Here is a 24,283-nt window from a genome sequence, read left to right on the forward strand (position 1 = left end):
TATGTGTCTGTGCGCTGCGGGCAGTGTAAAGGAAGATGTGTTCTTGTGCACGCAACTGCAACGCAACAGCAAAGGGGAACACTTAAGAAACCACAAATTCTGCATCTAATGAAGGGACGGTCGTCAGTTGCATCTGCTTATCTCAAGTCCTTTGCTATTGTAGGAATGTGCTGACTTTCTGCTCCTTTTTTGATAACCGGTGATCACTGCTCATGAGCACAACCTAAATATTGACCTGCCTTCAGAGAAATAGAAAATCTCCTTTCCTGCAGCACGTAGGTTTCCTCTTGGAAGACTACTTGTGCTGTGACGGAAACTTCAGCAGTTTCACAGAATCACAGGAGGGTTGAGGTGGGAAGGGACCTCTGGAGGTCATCTGGTCCAACCCCTTGCTCAGGCAGAGCCACCTAGAGCTGGTTGCCCAGGACCATGTCCAGACAGCTTTTGAATATCTCCAAGGATGGAGACTCCACTACCTGTGGAAGTTTCTCTGTGGAAGTGGGTTGAAATCATGCAGACGGGCATTAGACGGGAAGATTCCCAGCAGTTACAGGAAGGTTTGGCGTTGCAGTGAGGTTTAGGCAGCTAAGACGCAGGAGATGAGAGAGAGTCCTAAGGCAGTGCAGTAAGTGCTGCATCCCACGTTTACCTGGTTGCCTTCCCAAAGGCAGGCTGGAGCTCTTAAACTGAGTCTTTGGTTGTGTCGACTTTCCACGCCAGGCACGCTACGGGTAAGTTCCAGCTCTGCTGTGTCACCTTCCAGCGGCATGTGCTGCCAAAAGCAGGCATATAGGTGTCCTTAGATACTGTAGTTGTGCCATCAGTGCTCTGAGCAAAGCATAGCTCCTCTGCTGCTTAAATACTGCCATTGGGAGAGGACCTTGGACACGTGAAAGAGGCAGCTTGGGCATGAGAGGAGGACATAGCGGGTGCTTTGCTGGGCCCCAGGGTCAGCTCACAGCCATACGCACAGGACCGGGGGGCAGCAGCTCTGCACTGGCAGAGTCAGCGCTGGCACTGCTGCTTCTCCGCTCTTGTCACTGCTCGCCTTCCCTCATTTCATGTGGTCCTCTGAGGTTTGTAGGGCTCTCTGGATTTTGGGAGAAAGCATGTGTCACGACTTCTGCTCTCCCTATCTTGAAAAAGCAGAACTTAAGATTTCACAGGAAATCCAGCCATTTGTTTCGTCCATTCATATGCTAATGCTTGTGTTTCCTTAACTGCCACACAAGGGAAGAGTGGAGGTGACAGTTTATTCCACTTAGGGCACATGAAGCTTGCTTTGGATCAGCTATAACAATGGTAAACCTTAGTGGGGTTGTATCCTGAAGCATCTGCTTCATTTTTTTTCTTAAGATTATTCTCCCCCAGTTTCTATGGTTACATTGTTTGCCCTTGACATGAATGACTATTTCTTCCAAATATATTAAACACATTAATCAAGTTTTCATGGCTGAAGCAGGTTTAATATGCATTTTTAGGAAAGTATTGGACAGATTTCACTGTTGTTATTCCAAGAATTTTACTTGCTGATTTACTCTGCTTTGAGAGTAAGATGATGTCTTTTGTGTCAGACGTGCAGCATGGCAAGCCAACAGACGTGAGAATCGAGAGTGACTTGATGCTACAAACAAGAATGTGCGATTTACCCTTTCTTTTCTTCATCTAGTTCTGTTTAATACCAGCAGAAATGGCACATCTCCCACCTTTGCGTGAGTACGGCTTCTGCATTTCTGCAGTGAATCCAGAAGGGTTTGGTCAGGGCCTTCCCCAAGGGGACAGAGGAAGCTGTGGCACTATCCACCAAACCCACCGCTTCTCTGAGAGAAAGCTGCTTCACAGCCCAAATGAGCAAAAGTGCGTAATTTTATTTTTTTGTGGCATAAAGACCTATGAACGTGCTCAGGAACTATACACTTCACTGTATAATTTTCTGGTTGATGATGCCTTAAAATTGTAGAGCAGTTGTATGAATTTTTATATAGCAGTATGGTGAGGTTCAAGAATACTACTTAACCAGTATTGAACTTTAACTTGAACATTGAGGTTCATGGGTTTATTCACTTAATATCTCTTGAATTAGTACAGGTGATAATCACTGCCAGCCTTATCATTGCCTCTTCTTGAGGAAAGCAGAAAGAAATAAAAACTAGCTTGTTCAAATGTGAGAGATGAAGTGATGGTGGTCCTCATAAACACATTACACAAGATGAAGAAAACTGGCCCAAAAGTTCACATCCTAATTATTGCTGCAGTTATAATGTAGTGTGGGAACTATTCTTTTTCAGGGAATAAGGGAATACTTGATCTTTCAGTCAGAGGCCTTATTATTTTTGTATTATTCCTATCAGCATCATGATTCTGCCAAATGAAAATATGTATCCAGACATTACGTGGTCTTCTGCTTTTCACAGTTCATTTTTTCTGTCTGTCGATGAGTGCAAGTTCCTTCACCATGATTTGGAACTTCTTAAAGATATCGACAAAGAACTGTCCATTCCCACACTGTTAAAAGAGAAATTTGTGGCTATTCTTACACTTGGGGTGGGAGAGGATCTGAGAAGATTATATTACAGAAGATTGATTTCTGTTCTTCATGTAAAAGGGAAATCTGTTTCTAGTCTGGTTTGAGATAAGAATTCATAGTGACCATCTGCATGAAAACTTTACCCATAGTAATTTATTTAAAAAAAAATCTGGCTCAAAATCTCAGCTTTTTTTTTTTTTCTCCCTGAATAAAGTTTCCTAGTCTGGCATCTCAGGGAAGAGCATCTGCTTCAAAGATGTCTTTGGAGCTTGTAAGTTACTACTCTTAACCTTTTTAAACAAGTTTTTCCATCGTGCTGCCTCATACAGCCAGTAAGAAGTCTCCAGCTGTTGTGAGCAAGCTCTATAGTATAAACATTGTCTGGTTTGGCCTGACTTCATTAAAGATTAGAGATATAACCACACTTCACTCCTTAATATGAATGACTTTGTTCATCATTTTCCCTAAAAAAAATGAATTTGACAGTGTGATTTTCTTTCATTATTCACAATTTTGATGGATTCCTTCTACTAAAAATGGTCCTGTCTCACATTTCAGCCTATTAAAAAGAAAATTACAGCAGAATCAGACAGAAGGCTAATAATATTTAGAAAGTCCAGTCGGCACTTAAATTTTTCATTATCTTTGATGACCTGTTTAGAAATTCTGAGTTTGTAAGTTCCAGCCCAGATTTTCAGTAGGTCTCAATGAGTATATTTGTTGGGATTTACAAATACTTCATACTTAGGCTGTATTCTATCCCCACAGGAACTTTTTTCCCCTGGACATTCAAATAATTATCCTTTATTCACATAAATGCTTACACAAATATTTTAACATTCACATTACATTAAATAATGTACTTACATTAATGTAATATATTGACATTAATCTCAATACAAATGTAAAGTGTTAATTGCATGTACTTGAATATTCTCACTGCAGCACTGTATTAGGTTAAGGATGCTACCAGGTATCAGAGGGGAGCAGTGTTCCCAAAACTCCTTGACCTGGTTCACTGCAAGAAAGCAGTTAAAAGCCAAATGAGGAGATGAAAATATCTTTCACAGCTGTGACAGCACAACATATGTTACTACTTTGTGTGAAAATGAGCAGAGACAATTTAAACTCTGCATTTGGCCGATTAGTCTTATGGTGTCTTTTCTTTGACAATAAAGATGCCGTTGGCAAAACCTATCCAGAAAGGATGGAGTGGGTATTCCTGCAGAGACTGCCTAGTAGATTGGGATGCTTCTGGCATACAGATATTTGTAGCAGATGTTTCCAATTAACTGTAATAATTCTGAAAAATAAATGAACTTTCTTCAGGATCTCCACTACGAATATCGATGTGGCAGCGGTCTCCTCAGCCTGGGAGGGCTCACAGTATCGGTGCTCGGGGTGGAGAGCACAAAAAATTGAGAAGTGACGATTTGGCTCAAGAGCTGAAGGTCCAGGTCCTTGTATGGGCGGAGAATGAGGAGAGAACTTTTGTCTCAGTTTCTCTGTATTTCCTGGCTTTTCTCCTGCAGCGAGCCTTCCCTCGCGGTCAGCCCCGAGCGCCTGCCCAGGAAGGCAGCCCGGCTCCTAAGGCCGTGCCTGGGGACGGCGGCAATGCCACTGCCTGTCCATGGTGCACCGCACCAGGGTGTCATGCCCAGGAGGGACATTAATTTCTGCAGGCCAGTGCGGACAGTTGTGTTAAGCCCCTAGGTGAGCTTAGTGCCAAAACTGAAGGATGTTTTCCTTGGGTGCTGGTGCTGCTGGAGAGCACTCTGTCTGTAGAGACTTGTGAGCTCCCCAGGGGTCCAGCAGCTCTCCACGCGGAGCTGCACGGTCTGCTCGGACACATTTTCAGCGAGGTATGGAGAGCTGAACTTGGCGTGGCTGTGCTATGGGACACCAGAGTGAGTGTGGAGGTTTCTGGTATGGATCTCTTCAGGGCCTCGGGACTCTTCTTGTCTGCTGTCCACAAGCAGATGGGAAGCTGTGCTATTTAAAAAAAAAAAAAAGGCAAAGAGTCTTTCTCAACTTGCACACAATTTCATATGGCTTTATTTTAGCATAATTACATTTCTAGTCAAGTCCATATCACTTTATTTTCTTCCTTATAGGTGTATTTCTTTTCATACCTGTAGCTAGGTCTAAGTAGTTCTAATTTGAACTTGATGATTTAAATATTTTTATTGTTGTTATATTTTTGAGTGCACCAGCATTTTTGCCAGTTCTATTTATTACACTTTTCATAGCTTTGTTGCAAGACACATCTTTGCTCTGATTTCACCTAGTTCTTCCTACACTCTTAAACTCTTATGTTATATTTTTAATTTTTCAGCTCATATGGTAGAATCCACTTTTTGGCAGTGATTGCAAGCATCACTAGTGTCATTTCTTTGCTTTTTTTTTTTGCTCCTTTCAAAAGTTAAAGCCATGAATGAGATTATTTGAACTAGGCATGCTCTGTTTTAAGACTCCCAACACAGGCTCCACAAGAGAATATGAAAGCTTTGGCCTTGTGGAGCTCCTGAGCATTTACCAAACAGAAGCTGGATCTCACTGGAGAAAGGGAACTGGTGCAAGGTTATCTTGAGGTTTCTGAACTTTTGTTCCAGTGGAAAGATATTAAATCTTGTGTCAGGGCACTTTTTCCTAAACTGTGTCTGGAAGGCTACTGGACAGAAAACTCCAGCCTGGTGAATCTCAGATGGCCATCCAGTCTAGCCACCAAGCGCATTGATCTCACTGCTTGTTGTTCTAGCACAGATACCCATCTAACCTGCTTATCCTGAGTTGCCTCTATCTTTCCAGAGGCTCGAAGATCCATCTTTCTCCTTTCTAGCTGCCAGACCCTCCTGCAGTGCTCCGGGGAGTGCAAGCCTGCAGGAAATGTTTCCGCACTGATGATGGAGAAATGATGGGCTGGTCCAATGGTTAGAATCAGGTATCCTCGAGCAACAAGGAGAGTGCTGCATCCTCATATATTTTCCACATTCAGCTCTCCAAAGCTTCCTCATCTGTAGCATTTGTCAGGTGTCCTGCTTGCGATGCCGCAGAGTCAAGGTCCCAGTTTGGAGTGGGGACCAACCTAGCCACGGGGAACAAAACTTCCTGGCTGGTGTTGCTGCCCCGATGGTATGGCTGTTAGCTGTAAAAGCCACTAGGAATTAATCTTCCCTTTCATTCCTGTTTATCACTCCTGCCCTTTTACGTGACAAGGGTATTAGTACGATTGCAATGCAGACCCATTGTGCGGGATCCTGCCTGCTGCTGTCCTTTGACACAAGCCTTCAGTTACTCCATGCTGCTTCTTTTGGCTTCTAGAAACCCAGCTTTGCAAGCTGTAAAGGGTCCATGTAATGTTTCTTTAGAGAAAGCCTAACTGACTGTGTATAATCTTAAGCCACTTCATTTTCCGGTACTTTACTTCACATTATCCACTTTCAGTAGAGAATTGCATGGTTAAGAGACAAAAACTTTAACCCTACCAAATAGTTCCTTGCAAGGCTTTTTTAAGGGAATTGTTTGCAAAGCAAACTTCCTCACTGGTTTTCACCATTTGGGATTGTCTCTAATTTACCGCAGAGTCAGGAAAACACAGAAGATAAGGTCTCTGCAGTGATAGGAATCCTTCACGTTGCACGCATGCAGTTCTGTTTTGTTTTCATGCATTCGTCCACCCTTCAGACACTATTAGTAAGAACATAAAATCATATGGAGTGGTAGGGCTTTTGCTTTTGTCTTTTTTACGTTACAGCAGAATTGAGGATAGCAAGACAATGCTGAGTCAAAATAATCATGTCTGTAACTTTTTTAGGGCTAGCGCCAAAATAAGAATGAGATATGAGAAGGGGTCTTGAGGAAATGGAAATGATAAAGCCACAAACACAAATGTGAAGGATAAATGGTTCCTATGAACTCCATCTGTATTGAAAAAGACTATGTCAAGAGCAGGGTTTAAATTTTTTTGGCTGCACGTTTGCATGGGACAGAATGTAGTTAAAACAATTCCTGTAAAAGCTTCTTCCTAAGCAGGCAGATGTCTGGAGAAATAAATGACTGACCAGCACCGCAGGCTCGTGGCAGGCAAAGCGGTGGTGCTCCTGCACACTGGATCAGGTTCTGGGCTTTTCCACCTGCACAAAGCCAAAGCGTTTCTAATGATTTCAACAGAGCAGTATTGCACGAAGATTTATATAGGCAAAAATAGGATTTTAAGTGGCAAACATGATGGGAATGCAGTCTTTCAGATTATTTGCAGTGGTTTTCCCCATCCGTTTTAACCACTTCCTGGCCCAAGTGCAGCGAGAACAAAGCCACGGTCATCTGCAACGATTTTCTAGGCATTTTGAGAGATGCTCTTGCAGCATAGATGAAGCATTAATGTAGTGTTGCTTTGGCGTGCCTGGGAGATTTATGTTGTGTTGATTCAGTGATGAACCAAGTAAGCAATATCCAGTGCTGTGAGTGGTACTGCTAGCGCTGTCAGAGGAGTGGGCTGGAGCAGCTGGCAGGGGAAGGACGGGGATGCGGCTGCAGCAAAGGGGTGGCTGAAGAACGGAAGCACAGAGCAGAAGTTGGAGATGGTAGGTTACAGGTAACAGCAGACCTTAACTGGTCTTGTCTTTGTACCTGTTAACAGTGGTTTTGTACATGCAATTATACTGGGTGGTAAATAAGTACTTTGTCTGGAGGCATGACTTCAGTTGCTTATCCTTTTATGCCCTCCCCCATGTTAAATAGTGTTATAAAACCCCAAATAGCACTGTGAGTGTTTTACTTTTTAAAAAAGGAGCTACTGGCAATTATTATTACATCAGTAAGAAGCAACATAAAGGCCAAAGCATTTGACACCTCCTGTGCTTACTGGCAACATTAAATTCATGCACAGAGCGGCCTCCTATTTAAATAAGCAAATATCTAAATGACTGCCTAACTTATTCGCATTTTTTGCGTGAAGCTCTTCTTGGTCATAAACTCATAAAACACAAGCAAAATAAGTTTTGTTTAATCAGGATTTGGAATTAATGGAAATACTGAACTTAAAAAAAAAGCTGCTTCATAAAGAGAGGCAAGGAGATTTCTCTGTGTGTAATTTTTGAAAGTGTATCTGCCAGCCCAGTTATATCTCTGTGTTAATAGGATCTCTTGGAGAAGATCTGTATATGGCTGGTATTTCACATTCTTAATGTCTGTGTTTTAGTTTTGAAGGGGCTACACATGTGAGATAAGCCACCCTTATTTGAGTTTATTTTCTCTGTGTTCTATGAAATTAGGAAAGTAAAAAAATCAAGAGACCCGCATTAGTTGGCCCAATTGGGATTATCGGCTGTGATGCTTCCAGTGGCGGGGAATAGGAATTAGTTTCTCAGGGCATGCTTTCCAAGCTGATATTCCTAGGAGATTTGTCTGAGCGAAGATTCAGGCTTTGACTCACTGACTTCTGGTGTCTAGTACAGAGAGGATGCTAACAGCCACTCTGAAAATGTGTTTTTAAAAGTGATGGAAAAAGAGAACTAATATTTTGTCTTTCCCCTCCTCAGACAGTAAAAGCAAAGGTAGGGAGAGTACAACTACCATTTGTTGAACATTATTCCTGAAACACTTCAGAGAAGGTGAGGCTTTCCTAAACATACTGCATGATTAATTTGTTTCCTCTGCCCCACGGATTTCAAATGAAATGTTTCTCCTGCTTGCAGTGTGTAAGGCACTCTCATCTCCCCGGCTGCAAGGTGAGCAGCACTTTGCTGCCCAGATTCCCACGGCAGCAGCAAGTGATCTTGTCTGAAGTTCAGATGCTCTCCATCATCGTGGGACTGTCGCTGATGTCTCAGAGGCAGCAGTCAGGGTCCCTGTGGAGAAGTTCACAGCTGGCTGCAGCTGCTACGACGCCTTCCTCGCGGAGGGAGGAATGCGCATGAAAAAGGAGAAAAACTGCAATGAAATCCATTAACAACTGTTAGGAAGGAAACAAGCTAGGGAGGATGAATTTTAGTAGAACAAAAACTATTTATACAACGGCACCTTCTGTGTTGCAATAACTGACGGCTATGAAACAGGGTGACCTCTCTTCCCAGGGCCGTGCTGGATGGCAGGGCAATGGAGGTGGGGAGCCCCGGGCTTGCTCCCCGCTCTGACTCAGCACGGAGCACCCCAGGAACGCTTCCTGGCTGTGGCAGGGGGGCTGGCAGCAGTACTGCCCACCGGCTGCCCCGCCGCTGCTCTCACCGCGCTGCAAGGAAGGGAGCTCTGTGAAAGCCAGGCTCTCGGTATAGGGGGAGGGTGTATGCTTTGGGCGGGGGGGGAGCACATGGGGGCCTCTTTACTTGTTCATCTCCCCTCAGGCTTAACGGAAAATGTTTTTTTCACATCCCTGTCTGTCCATCTGGCTGCTTTGGTGTGGGAGAAAACACATGCTGAAGCCTATACAGTTCCCATGGATTTTATGCAAATACTGAAGAAGAATTTCAGGATTTGGTTAAGTGTGGGTTTTTTTCTAAAGGTAGGCTAATGTGATCCTCTGTGGTGTGCAATTAGATCTTCTGGCAAAGCTTGCTTGATTAAGCAAATCCCTTTTCTTATCTCTGTTTTAGGCTTTATGCTAGCATCTCTCCCAGTTCAATAAGTTGGCATAGGCAACACTGTTTACTATCTTGTCCAGTGTATTTTGTCCAGCACAGAGTCTGGAGGTGGTGAATAGGCTTCTGCTAACCCACTGGTCATCTCAGCAACTTATGTAAAAATGACAGAGGTCACATTCAAAGATTAAAAATAAAACCTTGTCATCCACAAGTTATTGCAGGATTCCTTAAGCATCGCGTGGAGTTCCCGCTGGCAGAGTGATGTAAAAGGCTGTTTTCCAAAGACGGAGACATACAAATGTTCTGGGAAGCCCTCCTTGTCCAGGCGCTGGTCAGAGCAGCGATGCTCTGCACTCTCTGCCTGTCAGTCCGCTCCGTCTGCCACCTCCCACGCGTGGGAGGAAGGTGGTAGGTGATGGCACATGAGCAGCAGGCAGCTGCAAGACTCTTCCACTGAAATGAAGGCATCACGGTAGATGAAGGCTTGTCGGTGGTGGTCTGTCTCAGGAGCTTTGATTTGGTGTTGCATGCTTTATTGAGCTGTGGTCCTGTAGAGGCTTTCTTGATAATTACAGGGTAAGGTCTCCATTGCAGATACTGGCTTTCATGTATCAAAGGCTGGTGGAGTGGAGGCACGCCGAAGGCTGAGCCTCTGCTTGATGGCTGTGACTGATTCTTGATGCTCGAGATAGTTTTCATGATGTTGTTATTAGTTATTAAAAAAACCCACACAACAACCAGCTTCTGTCACGGCCAAGCTGTGTGATCAGAAGAAAACTTTTATGAACGGACGCTTTCAGAGTGCTCCCCTGGTGGTCAGGCACCTCTGGCTTACGGGCCACTTCATGCTCACAAGTGTTTGCTGAACATATACTTGGAAATCAGGGCAGAGTCCAGTTTCTCGGCACCCTTGCATAAGCCTGGCTTTATCAGACAGTTGAGAGATTTGGTCTTTTAAATTTCCTTTTTAATTGCTCTCTACATTCTTTCAGTCCAGCCTTGTGAACCAAGTTTGGGTGAGGCTTTCAGATATGTGCCAATCCATCCATGGCGAGTATGTCCAAGGGAGAACAAAGTATCGAAGGCCAATATAATATTAGATATAAAACCAGGTCTGATCTCTCCCAGGTAGTGTGGAGTCCAGGCAAAAAGTATAAAATCCCAAAACAGTAGCAGAAAGAAGCTGGAAACGCCTTCCCTTACTGATCTGTTGTTCATCTGCTTCAGGAGCTTTATGAATTTGAGGTGCCAGCAGCTTCTTTAGGCTGTTTTTTTTCTTTTATACCAGTAACATAGGTCAAACTTTGGGCAGTATTGCTAGATTTCAGGCTAGTGCCACGTGAAGCAGGTGCACAGCCAGCCAGCTCTCTGCTCTGTCCTCATACTTGGGAGGACAGCACAAACAGCCTTGGTTGCATTAAGAAACGTTTGATGTAATTAACCAACTTTATATTTATGTTTTGAAGGGGATTAAGGTTGTTTGTCTTGTTTTTCCTGCTTTCTAAACTAGTTTTCACTGTGAAGGATATAGTGATAATCAAAGAGAGCAAGAACTGTTAGCTGACAGTCTACATCCCATCCTGTTTTTCCTGAAATGAATCTTCCAGTATTAAACACTATCTCAATTCACTGTGGTTAAATAAAGTTTCTAAGAATTGTTCTTTTTTTTTTTTGTATATCCCTGGATTTATGAATAAGTAAATGCTACAGACATATTTAGCACTGATTCAATATTTAAATGTGCTTCCAACAGTTTCTACAGAGCAGTAGCTCTGGTAAGAGGATTGTATGGTTTGTGCAAATGCTTATACAGAGAAAATTACATCTTAATAATTACTTTTCATATAATGCAATTTCCTGAATACAAACAGTTTTATCTGGTATGCTTTTGCTGAGTATGATGCCACCACTCCTGGCAGCAAAACCAGGATAATTCAGACAGGTCTGACAGGATCAGGACTTGGAAAAGCAAGTCAGCCGTAGGAGGCAGGATGCAGAGCCCTCCTGGCTGGTGCTGAGGTAGTGATACAGGCATCCTCCTTCTCAGCTGCTCTGTCGCAACTTGTCAACAAATGACAGGACGATGTCATTCTTTGTCTTTTGCATTTATAAGCTCAAAATGAAATCCTTGAATCGTAAATAGATTTATATCTTCTGGTGGCTGTTTTGCCAATTAGCATGGTGTCACTTCCATTTCCAGAACCTCTGTCCACTAGTATCCTATAGTCTGGCGAATTATTTTGAGCACACCTTAATCAGATTTGACATTTTAAAAAAAAAATTATACTCCCTTGTGCATTTAGAGTTTAGCAATTTGATTTAGATAATCAGATCTTGTCCATATATCCAAATAATTCAGGAGAGTTTATCCTGGTTAGCTATGACAATATAGGATAATGGATTTGCACGATTTTTTAACCAAATTGAAAACATTTGAATGTCGTGAGTCAGAAAGAGCTTTGACCTGAAATTTAATTAAGGAGTGGAAAATAGGAAAAGTGGGAGGATGCAGGAGAGGATTAAACAAAAAAAGAAAATCCTTGGTCATTCAAGACTTTGCTCCTGTTAAATGGTCTAAAGAGCTCTTGTCATGGAATAGTTGGGCCTTATAAATGGGATAAATTTGAAGATTAGGAAGAGTGGAAAATGAAAACTTACTAATGTGATTTCTTTCTTCATTTTTAATAAAAATGAGCAAGCTGCAGGGAAGAATAAAAGGCAAGCTGAAGTCAAAGGAAGCACATTTGTAGCCATCCATGTCCTAAAGAGTAGCTTTAGGAAACCATATGTATGTATTTAGTCTTGACTTTAGCAGACTGAATACATTTGGTCTTGTCTGGACTAAGCAAGCCCAAATGTATAAGTATTTGGGTGAAAAAACAGTTGGAAATTCTGGCAACTACAAATGGAAATCAAAAAGCCATGCTCAAATGCTTGATAAATGCTGGAGGCAGATGAGGTGAAAGTTTCAGTTCCATTATCAGTACTAATCTGACAGGTGGAAAGAGAAGAAAGAAATTTGCAAATGACATCAGGTGTTCTTATAAAAATGCTTTGCTGAATGTATAGTAGTTCATAATTACTATAACGCTTCAAACCAGCTTCCATGAAAAAAGATTTAAGAAAATTATTTGCATTCTTGTAATACAGAATATTAAACTTGGATTGTATTGGTACACTTTAAATCTTTATAAGGCTTTGACTTGTCTGCTCTAAGAAGGGGCTTTAGACACGTGATAGGGACGACAAATTAAAATCCACATGGCCATAAGTCTTCTGTAACTTGTGCAGATGATGTCTTCACCTGAGCTAGTCAGGAGCTTTTAGAAGAGAACAGACCGTAAACCCAAATGATCTGCGTCCAAGTAAAATACTTCAGTAAGATAGATAGCTCAAAATGAAATACAGCCCTCTTCAGCAGTGGATGCAGTCCAGCATGTGCATGTCTTCAGCATGCGTAGGAGATACGCAGGTACTTCCCAGGACTGACAAGCTCCCAGCCAGACCAAAGGTGATGCTTGATTAAGTGTAGTTATGTGTTTAGTCCCTGGATCTCCCATAGATGGAGAGGACGTGGTGCCATCCAGCATTGGGCTCAGGCAGGTGGAAGGACCTGATGAGGTGCAGGTACTGATGCCATGCAGTGCTACAAATAAAACTGCCAGTGGAAGTAACTCTCTTAAAAAGTTAATGCAGGAAGAAATAGCAGTGACAAGTTTGACTGGAAAAACTGTAACTAAAGGAAGTCTAGAATAAACAGTGTTATCAAATTGGTTTTCATCAATAGCTAATCCAAATTTAACTAAGATCTCTAGGGTTAAGGCTTCATTATCACCTGATGCAGGCTGAACACATCTATCTTGGACTAGTTGAAGATTTGATGTAACACCTATTTAGAGAAGTAATTTACAAGTGTAACTCTTATCTGTATGAAGAGAGGTGTTCATAATTTGCTTAAAAGATGTTTGCTTTATATTTATAAAGATTGAATTTGATACCAGGATATTAGAGTGGCAGTGACTAAGTCTTGGCATTCTTCATTGGAGAAAGAAACTCTTGGTCTTGTGTTTTCTGAAAACTGAATGTTGTATCCGTCTGTCTCTTAGTTGTAGATGTAAAGTAGGAGTGTGAAAGTGTGTGTGTTGTAAAAGCCTGTGAGCAAACCAGATTTTTCAGAGTAGCAGCATGCTAAGAAAGCCAATAATCTTTCTGCAACTCCAAAGACACATACTGCACCTTACTGTCCCTGCCAGAGTGTGCACTGTGCTCCTTCCTCTTGCATGTTTTTACAGAAAAGATCTCTGAAACTTTCATTCTGTGGTTTCTTAATCCATCCCTCCACTGAATGACAAAACTCTTTTGCCACCTAAACTGTCCTGAGCAATATCTTTGTGGTTTTATACCCTTTGAGAGCTAAGGATTTGTGAGATAGAGGTGAGGGACATCTCAGATGGATGGTGTACATCCAAAGATACTGGAAGTTAATGGAATTACTGTGGGGTTACACCAGTGAAAATGAGGTCATCTTCTGTACTTTTAAAATAATTGTGAGAATAATCTGAAAGTATTAATTTTTCATGTGACACTAAAAAAATAATGGCTTGGTCTTTACATGCCATAGATGGGGGGAAAAAAGACAATAAGGCCTTTAAAAAATCAAAATCAAATAGGATCACAAAGATCCAGAGAGAGAAGGATCTCCAAGGAAAAAAATTGATAAACTATGTCATATAAACCACATATATGTAAATGATAAATCTCTGTACATCTGCTGACCAATGTAAATACTATGAATTTCGGTTTTCCCATTTGAGTTTGCGTATACTAAGTACATCATGAGCCCTTAAGTAAAAGCTAGAGGTGCAAATGGTTAGAGATGAAGTGAGATGGCATAGGCAGGCTGTAGCACTCTCCTCTGCTCCAGACCCAAGATTTCCAAGAGAAGTAACCATCATTAATATTCTCTACTACTACCAAGCCAAAGTATACCATGTATTAGACATTTTGTATTAGGCAGCCTATTGATGCTATGTTGTGGTTCCCAAACGTTGCACAGTAAAGGAGGAAAATGGTATGAGAAGAGTAATGCTGAGGACCACTGATTCATGTGGACCAGAAACTTAGGAGAAGCAGAAAAGGGAGGAGGAATAAAGCTGGCCTGTAGGACATTGCTCTTGATTATACTTGACCTGTTTTAGTTGAAGTAATTCTGCTTGCCTCTAGCAACAAGCATTTCCTAATGTATTTTACTGTTAGATGTTGCATCCTTTACTAGTTATTGAATGGTGTGTGTAGGCTGGCCTCCATGCAGTTCTCATTTAGGGCATCCTTTTGACTCTAAATAACTGCCTCAGCACTTTTTTTTAAAGGATAGAAGTATGTGGATTTTTGAGATTACTTATGTAATTCTGAAGACCAAGAAGAGATCATGTTGGAGATGCATCAGCTGTGATACTGACCCTGGAAGCTACTCTGAAATATGTTTTAGATATTTACAATGTTCTGTCAAAGAACATCTGATTTTGTTTATTGCCATGGAGTCGTGGGGCTCTGCTGATATAAAGCAGTCCTGATCCTGCTTAAGTCCATTTGGCAAGATGCTTAAGACAAATAACTCGATCTTCTTAATAGATAAAAGGAAAACATTTCCTTAAGAACTGTTATTAAAGAATAAAATTAGAAGAGGTGGTTGCTCATTTGCAGCTCTCCTTTCTCAGCTTAATTTTGAGTACGAGATGCAGAGTCTTACTGGGCTGTTACTATCCACTGGCACTGCCGCTCAGTTCTCCTGAAAATGACGTTGGGGTTTGGCCTCAGTGAAATGCTTTGACACAAGTTATTTTCAAAAAATGTTTATAAATTCCCTCTAGAAATCTCCCTCTTATTTTGCTGTCTCATGTTACAAACTCATACGCATTAATTTGGAAGTGGTATATCTGTGATTGTTCGTTACTCAGGATAACCCTTGCCAGTTCCCCAAAAATTTAACAGCAAAAACGAGCCCCAAGAGCTGGGGCACCAGTGATGGCTGCCTGGCCCTGCTGACGATCCTCAAGCCTGACCTGGTAGGACCTGCTAAAAGGGTGAGATAGGGCCCCTGGGGGATTGCCAGCAAGTCACCAATTAATACTAATTGCATGGGAAATTATTGTAACGCTGCGATGGTTCATCAGGGACCTGGAATGAGTTCATAGCTGTGCTGCACCCTAGGGCTGTGTGTCCCTTGGTGTTTGCTTCTAGAAGAAAACGCATTGTTGCTTGCTGCTGTGTTCAGCTGCAGTGTTTTAAGATCTGAACTATAATTAATGCGGAGGAATCTGAAACAGCTACCCTCTATCGTGGAGCTTGGCTTGGGAATATTTGAGTTAAACTGTAAAATTCCAATTGGTTTCAGCAGGGATCATCACCGACTTCTCTGGAGCCGGGCCAGATTGCTTCTCGTTTTCTGATAGGAAAGAAAACAAAGCTGAAGTTACGTGAAATGTGTGCAACATGCACACGATAGTCCGTTCAAAACAAGAAAAATACAGACGTCTGATTTTAAAAGGGGTTTCTACTTTGCCTGTCTGATTTCCAAGGGGAGCTTTGCAGAAAGCTGGGATTTAAGATGCTGCCGTCTTCCGCTCTTCCTAGTGACAGCTGTAAACATCTGCTGAGGATGTCATTCATTGTCTCATCCTACAGGCGCTCGTTAGGACCGTGAAGCATCGTGCCTCCTTGAAAATTAAACAGGGAGTGCTGTGGGGAGGGAGCGAACAGCCAGCGTGCTCAGAGGCTCTCCGGAGTGTGGTTTCTGAGCGGTGCGAGAGCAGCCGCCGCATCCGTGCTCCATCCCAGGGATAACGCCTCAGCAGGGAGAGGAGCTTTCCCAGTGTCCTGGTTTCAGCTGAGATTGAGTTAATTTTCTTTAGAAAATTAAAGAAATTGTCCTGGTTTCTCAGCTGAAACCAGGACACCCAGCCAGTTTGGGGAGGCGGGCGGCGGCAGGTGGGGTGTGTAAGGCACGCTGCTGTGTCATCGCGCTGCGATTTCGCCTCTCCATCCTGCTCTGGAAAAGGAAAACAAGGCTTCAAGTCATAAATTGCATTTCGTGTAACTCCTCCCCTATTTCGGCTGCTTGCTCACGCAGCCACCCACGGATCTGAAACAAAAATGTGCGAAGCGAGGCAGGGAGCACTCTCACCAGTGCAGATTTCATCTCCCCTCTAGGCACCGGGGTGCCCGTCCTGCGCCGACACCATCTTACTCCTCCTGAACAAAACGAAGCTTTGGCTAATCACAAATACATAAGTGTTTTTCTCCCATCCGTTCTCATCAGCCTGTACTCCAAGAAGAAGAAAAAAAAAAAGTCTGGGGCTGTACATGAGCGTGTCTTTGTGCCACTGTTCGTTCGGCGGGCTGACAGAGGCGGCATTGTTCGCAGGCTGTGGCCGGCTTGGCAGCCAGAGAAGGTGGGGATCTGCGCCGCGCATACGGAATCGGCGAGCGGCCGAGGACAGGGGTCGAGAAACTCCTAGAGCTGCGTTAACGACAAGAGGGAGTTTCATAGCACCTCGCTAATAGCTTCTCCTGGTGTCTTCTGCACAATGCAAACGGGGTCTGGCACGAAGAGTCCGTGCTAATCGACGGTAAGGTTTTTATCTTTATAGTAGCACAGCAGTGATTGCTGCTGTTTGGTTATTAATTAAAATATGGGAGATATGACCAGAGGAGAAGTTGTGAAGTCTGCTGTACTCCTTAAGAGCATAAAGCTTCATGGTGGCATCGTGCTGCAGCTGAGGGTTATTGAAGTTTGTCTGTTCCCCTTTATGTGGGCTTAGTTCGCATTACCAGTAGTGAGAAAATCTGTATGTGTTCCCATCAGAGGAAGAAAAGACCATTTAGTCTCCTTCTCCAGCTTTCTTACTTTTCAAGCCAGAAGCTACTATGTATATGCAATATTAAATGGATTTTGCTAGTAGAAATACATTAACATATAGCCATTAGGCAAGGTAAATACTTCTTCCTATTACCAGAGACAGTTCCTCCCCCCTGCAGGTACTCCCTGGGATAGAAAACATCCTGTACAGTAGTAAAAAATTAACATTTGTTCCACACACCTCAGCAGAAAGAAAAATTGTTGTTGCATTTATTTTTTCAGCCTCTTTGTAATAACTAAGATTACACAGACTGTGCTAAACAGATTTTATGTTGTTGTGCAGATATTTCTCCTGTGTTCTTACTCCTTCGATGATATTTTTAGTAGTTTTTAAATTACTATTATTTTTCTAGTTTTAAAGTAAAGGTATATTTTGTCTGAGCACTTCTCCAGGTCTTTTGCTGTTCTTATTGCTGTCTGTCCCTCGTAATTGTTAACTATATTTTTGAGAGTGTGTACTGCTATTTGGGGATGATAACGAACATGGTCTTAAAAGTGCATGCCTTGGAGCTGTGGCTGTTGTTCATTTTGTGTTCCCAGGTTGACGTGCTTTTGGGGTGAATGGGCTCAGCTGCGGTGGCTGAGCCCACACAACTCCAGATCTGGAGCTCATAATGTCACAAGTGGTGTTTGAAAGATATTGGCAGATTTTTTTATTGTTTTTTTTCTAAGGAAGGGGTAAAAAGGAGGAGAGTATCATTTGTGTGCTGAAGGACTTTACCCTCTTCTGCCAGTGCAGCACCGCTCGTTGCACGTAATTTGGGAGAACGCAGCTTGTACCTCCTGTTTGCCCGATGGCACGTAGCAGCCCCAGAGGACACACGCTGCTTTTGTGCTCCTGTTCGGTTTTAATCTTTAGGGAGCAACTGTTTCAAAGAATAAACACATTGCTTTGTAGGAGAAACTCCGGAAAACATCCTGCTAGTGACAGTGGCAGCCGCTGCCCATCACACTGGATGTCCCTCTGCCAAAACCGGCGGGGCTTTGCTAGCCGGCCAGCCAAAGGCCAGGAGCTGCAAGCTGTGTCACCGCGAGGTGATTGGCACAGCGGGCCAGCAAGTGAGGATGGCCGGAGGAAATAACGTTTATCCATGGGAAACTGCGAGGCTGCTAACTGCTCGCTCCAAATGCAGTACCTGGGTTTATCCTGGCCCTTGGCCTGGGGGTTTACGGCATCCCCTTCGTGTCAGCCCCGCTAATCCTACGCAGCCCCCCAGGCTGCTCGGCGGTGGGGCCGTGTCGGGCACTGGGCGGGCAGGTAGTGAGCCTGTTTGCTCCCTCCACGGAGGCTTTCCCCGTGCACCCCTCCTCGCTGAGGGAGAGGGCTCCTCGGCCGGGCAGCAGGGCTGGAGGGACGATGCTGGACCCCGCATCTTGCCGTTGGGACATCAGCATTTTAACAATGCCCTTCTCATCAGGGAGACACGTTCCAGACAACACCTGCTACAGTAAAGAAGGACATTGAAAAGTAATAATAAACATATTTAGACCTGTTTAATTTTTTTTTTAAAATCTATCAAATTAGAGATATTTATGGTCATTACCTCCAGGAGAGAGAGCAGTGAGACCCTAGATTAGATTCTGTGCTGTCTGCATGATTTTCTTGCGCTTGTCAGGGACCAGCAAGTGTGGAAATCCCAAATCAGAGCTTGTCCCCACAAGCAAAAAAATGGAACCAGAATAATTAAAGGGGCTGCAATTCACACCCGTTTTTCAGTGGATGCTTTACTATAGGCACTCTTATTAGGAAACAAAAATATATGTGGATAAATGTGGTTTTGTGTTAAATCAAAATTGGTCATTTGTCATTGTGAATATACTGGCTTACACTAGTGTAGAGCCTGTTACTTTATTTTTACTGCTGTGTTTTAACTGACAAGCACAAAGTTTCATTCACTGTTAGTTTAAAAAAGTGGAGTAAATACATCTCCCACACATAAAATTATCCTGCTTGAAGTTTGTTTGCTAAATGCTGCATGCCTCATTTATACAGTGACTTTTATAACCCATTTCCTTCAGAGTATATGACACTAAGCGGGCAGGGTCAATTTAAAATAGATAGCTTTTGCTTACATAGCCAACTTTCATCTATTGTATATGTTTCTGTAAACAAAACGATGCAGCAGAGTTTGTGATAGACGTAAGCACAGGCAGGGCCTTTGCGGTAACTTCTTAACCAGCACTTCATCATTTTTTTCAGCGCAGAAGTTTTTGGTTCCTCACCGGGAGAGCCTGTATGAAGACCTGCGTGGACAGTGCTGTAAGGTAAGGAATACCCCCACTGAGAGCTGGGTTTTTTAAGTTCTTCTTCCTAATTTTGCATTGCTATGGAGTTCCCATGTGAGAAGGTGCTTCACTCTGCATCTGATTTCTTCTCAGAAGGACTTGCATATGGTGGTCCTTCATTGTTCTGGTCATAACAAATATGTGAGCAAAATTAACTGTTTACTGTGTAGATTATAATATGTCTGAAATTATGTTGAATTTCACTGTTGTATGAAGTTTTATATGCGTACTCTTTCTCTCCCGCAAGCCTCAAACAGTCCCTTTGGGGAAAGGATCATGCTGTGTGTCTGGTGTACCTCTTGGTGCAGCAGGTCCCTGTGCAGCATCACTTGCAGCATTTTATTCAACTTTGAAGCATTTAATTAAAACAGGAGAGTCCAGTGTGTTTTCCGATTCCCAGAAATACCATTGCTTTGTGGCCTTCCCCTGCCAGCTTTAGTGTCACCTTTCCGTCTCAACTTCACTTCTCTCTTCTCCTGCTGGGTAGCAGCCCCCATCGTCTCTGCACCCCTTCAGACACGGTGCGCTCGAGGCTGTCATCTGCAGGCAAAGTGATGATCAGCAAACAGCATCATTCTTACCTCCTCTCCCAGGACCTACGTCTGTCGTGTTTTACTCTACCTCACACACCAAGTGAACAAATGAATGGTCGATAAATGAAGAATCTGTTCGATTGATGGCTGGAAATTGTGTAGCTCTTCCGATTTGGGGGCCTAAAAGACAGGCTTTCATGCAGTGCCAGGCAGATTACACAGTCCACATGGATATTACAAAGTCCAGCAGCATTAGTATAGTATAGCTATGCTGCTTGTTTCCTTAATCTTCTTGTTTAGAGACACCCAGAATATTCATCTTAATCATCTGTTTCCGCTGCATAGTAGGTACAGGAGGAAATACCACAGAGAGCCCTGTCACTGGGAAAACGCATCATTTGAATGTGCAATGTAAATATTTTAACTAACCAAATGTAAACACCATTTTGCCTTTAGGATGGGAAAAGACTGTCACAGTCACAAATGAGCTGACATAAGAGTGACCCTGTATAGATGAGATAGAAAATTGTGTTCACACATTTTGGTAATCAAAACAGAGCCCTTAATGAATTGCCTAGTGTGAAAGGAATTACAAACACAAATGTGCCTGACACGGGATGATTGGAAGTCACTGCAGTATTAACGTTAGAAGGAAGGACTTTCAGGATTCATGGGGATCCGAGGTCCATGGGAGGGATTATGTGAGATGAGAGAGATGAGATGATGAGAGATGCGAGATGGTAAGAGCTAGAGAGAGGCTGGAAACCCTGGAGGAGAATCTAAACCGTAAGTATGCTCTGAATATCCGTACTCCTCCATGCCTCTGGCTATGACTTGTGTTCACTATGCCAGGACAGTTAATTCAGAAGTTTCCAAAGGTTAGAAGATGGTAGAAGCAACAAAGATACTAGATACAGCAAGAAGCACCTTATTTCATTCACAGACGTGCTGTGGGTTTTTCAGCTGGTGGATTCGAAGGAAAGCAGAGTTCTTGGGGAGCTCAGAGCAGTTGCTCATTAGCTCTGCCTACACTGGCTTCACAAGTGCTTGAAGACTTACGGTCAAGTGGTACTTGATAGAAACCAGAGATGGGATTTAACTTTTGGTGCTGAATATGGTCCTGAAAAATAGCATAGGCTACAGAATCCTCCGGATACCACTTGACTTTATCATGCAGTAGATGCTAAGAAGTAGAGACCCTAAATGGTCTTTGGGTGTTCATCAGATTGCTAAGCAGAAGAAACTTCTGGAGATTATTTAATTGGCTATACGTTCTAGCCTGTGGATTGTTAATATCAGAAGAGGAAGAAACAACACAGAGGATTTGACTAGAGTCCATGGATTGTGAGAAACTAGTTAGATCTTATTTCTGTAGGCACAGGTCTATGTAAATGCCCAAGCAACTAAGTTTTCATTACTGAAATAGCTGGGGGAATTTTTAAAGTTGATTTTTGCTTGTATTACCAACAATGGGTAATATATTAACATCTGCCTCACATTTTCTATTTCTTTGTTCTAACAGCTGGAAATTTACATTTACACATAGGCCTCAGAGCTAAAAATATCATTCCCTAGGTTAAAAACCCATACTGATTTTTGTCATTCTCCTTGTTAGGAAAGGAGAAGTAGAAACATAGGGAAAAGACAAATGGGAAGGGTAGCCCCTAGATGATAAATGCTTTCAGTTGGAGCACAGATTAATCACGTATAGCGTAGCCTAAGAGTGTCATTGTCTGCCATTACTACAGCAATTTAGCTGTAGCCAAATGAGCAAATCTGTTAAGAGTAAAAATTATCCAAAGAAAGTAGAAGAAACCAAATACTCAAGTCATCACTGAAGAGAAAAATACAATAGCATTTTTTTCAGTATAGAGGAAATTAAGAGCCTTTTTTGTGTGGATGAGAAGTGTTCTGCATAGATGAGAACAACTTTGACGTTATCCTTGAATAAAACTTCTATTGCTAGAAAATCAATCATTTTATGCAATAACTTCATGTAACTATTCTCTCAAATATAGATAATCCAAATCTTCTTTACCTCCCAGACATATGTATCAATTTTCATGGGAAAGCATGAATACATTCAAAAGAACTTAGTTTTTTCCCTTTAGGAGCAGCAAGCTCATATACTTTTGCTGAAGTGCTGTGTTGTGCTTCTCCCCTTGCCCCCCCCCCCCCCAAAAAAAAAAAAAAAAAAAAAAAGATCTAAATTGGCTTGTTTTAGCACAGGAGAAAAGGTAGGAACAGATTACTTTGTAGTGCTGAATTCATGGCATCATTTTTCTAAAAGAAAATAGCATTATTTGAAGAAGGGGTTTAGATGGCCAATGAGAGAGAGGGAATTTAAAAGGAGGGACAAGAAGTGCAGTTGAAAAATGTTTGGAATGACAGTGTAAACTTCAGGGAGAAAGGGAATTAGATAAAAGAATCTGTGAGAGTGGGAATAATAATGTGAAGGGGAACAGACTGTGCTGGTGAGATCTTTTGGCCTAGGTTTTGAAAAGAATTCAGAATATGATCTGCAATCTCTGTCTTTGGGAGGGGGAATGGGAGTTTTTCCATTTACGGTAAAGTGGAGTAATAATGTCATTGCCCCAGCTGTTAAAATATTTTAAAATCTACTTCAAACTGATGATTTATTGCAGTGTTAAAGTGTAGACTGTTGTGGTCAGAAGAAAGAGAGAAATTGGAATCTCTCCCGAAAAGTGGGGTGAAAGCATAATTTATGGTTCCCTGAGAGGGGATGGGGCTCATTCTCGCTCAGTTCGGTAGGAGACTGGTTTTTAGGAAGCCTCTTTGGATATAGCTGTAAGTGAACAAATCTCGAGGTTCAAATCTGCAAGGGGAACTTGGAAGCCTCCATCAAAGCCAGGGATAAATAGGATGCATATTTTGAGTCCAAAAGTGCCATCTGAGGGTGGCTTTGCAAAGCACATGAGGACCATGGCATCCCAAGCATCTCTGGCATACACTTGAGAACTGACTTGTGTGAGGCAGTGTTTCTGCGGAAGGTGGATGGGCTACACGGGAACTCCCATGCCTACAGCTGCTTCAGAAGCTGCTTTTTCATTGTGGTACAGAGTAATCTGTGATCTTTGCCTACTTAGTCATTTCTTTGTAACACAGTCTTCAAATTCATATCCACATTATCAGCTATTGCAGATGAACAGCAATAACTTTCAGCGTTAGGTAAATCTGTCTGTGAGATGAATTTATGCTTGTGCTGTTGTAGACTGTCAGTAGCCTTAGACAATCTGCTGTCATCACACTAACTGGGTTTCTTAGTTCTGCTCCTGTGGCACAGCCAATTCCATTTCAGTGTATGTCAATTAAGGAGAGTATGCTCTAATAATATTTTACATTTACACAGCACCTCTCATCCCAGAGTACTTTATAAATCATGTATATTCAACACCAGTGACCTTTCACAGTACCTTGAGAGCAGGAGAGCAATCGTTTTACGAAAGCAATACAAACCATAGGAATTTTTTCTCTATAATACTGGGGGGAACCCATTAATTACAGAATGAATTATATGTTCCCTAAGCTACAGCTTCAGTTTTTAGAGACCTTCATTGAAAATTTCCTCAAGATAACGTGCATGATCCTACATTTTGTGTACACCATGAACAAAGAACTAATCCATCTTTCCAAGACTGGACCCCTGGAAACATTTCACTCTTGCCTCTAAATGAACATAAAGTATCACTACCTCTATACCTTGGCTGTCATTTTATCTGTAAATTGTCACCTCTTCCTGCAGCATCTGCCCAAAATCCTATAGTCTGGATTGTCCCCTCAGCTGTTGAGGATCCTCCCATCTCAGTGTGAGAGGTACAGCAAAATAGATACATCAGAAGACCTATTTAATTGCTTTTGAGGGATTCACGTGTAACTGATCTTCTGGGGTATCAAGCTGAAGAAATTCAGCATGGCTATGCATTGGGCCAGCATATGCAGAGGAGAGATGAGCAAGGCCAAAGGAGGAGGATGATGATGGCGATGAATTAATTTTCCTGGCATTCAGTGCCCCTTCCCGTAAACATTAAGAGGATGATCCAAAGCCTACTGAGATCAGTTAGCGCCTGTCCCTCCAGCACTGCAGCCATGGGGAATGGCAGTGGTTGGTGACGGAGCGTGTGAGGTCCTTGGTCCGCTGGGGCATCCTTCTTGTGATGTGCAGAGGCTCAGCTTATGTGCAGCCCTACCTCGGTGGGGACAGATTCCCTCTGTAAACTCCAGGGGAGCTGCTTTCCCTGTTTTTAAAGAAGAAAATAGATATGCAGCCTGTTCTAGTACAGTATTTGCCCAACCAGCCATTCTGGAGGTTAATTTGGGCCTTATTTAATCTGTTGTTTTAAACGGAAGGACAGCAACATTTCTATTTTAGTTGTACAATTCAGCAAATGGATTACAAACCCACAGTTAACTGTGAATGCCA

General features: G+C 42.6%; 1 protein-coding gene across 4 annotated transcripts in view; it reads left to right on the top strand.

Annotated features, from left to right (window-relative positions):
* Nucleotides 1-24,283, top strand: part of PAG1 (phosphoprotein membrane anchor with glycosphingolipid microdomains 1) — a 109,339-nt gene that overhangs the window by 47,995 nt on the left and 37,061 nt on the right. For 3 of the 4 annotated variants that reach the window (XM_072852293.1, XM_072852292.1, XM_072852294.1), the window contains one exon: nt 19,224-19,288. The gene's annotated coding sequence lies outside the window, so the exon portion shown is untranslated. The remainder of the gene's footprint in view (nt 1-19,223; nt 19,289-24,283) is intronic. The other variant, XM_072852291.1, reaches the window with a different exon arrangement.

This window comes from Ciconia boyciana, chromosome 2 (genome assembly GCF_034638445.1).
Source record: "Ciconia boyciana chromosome 2, ASM3463844v1, whole genome shotgun sequence".
NCBI lineage: Eukaryota > Metazoa > Chordata > Aves > Ciconiiformes > Ciconiidae > Ciconia > Ciconia boyciana.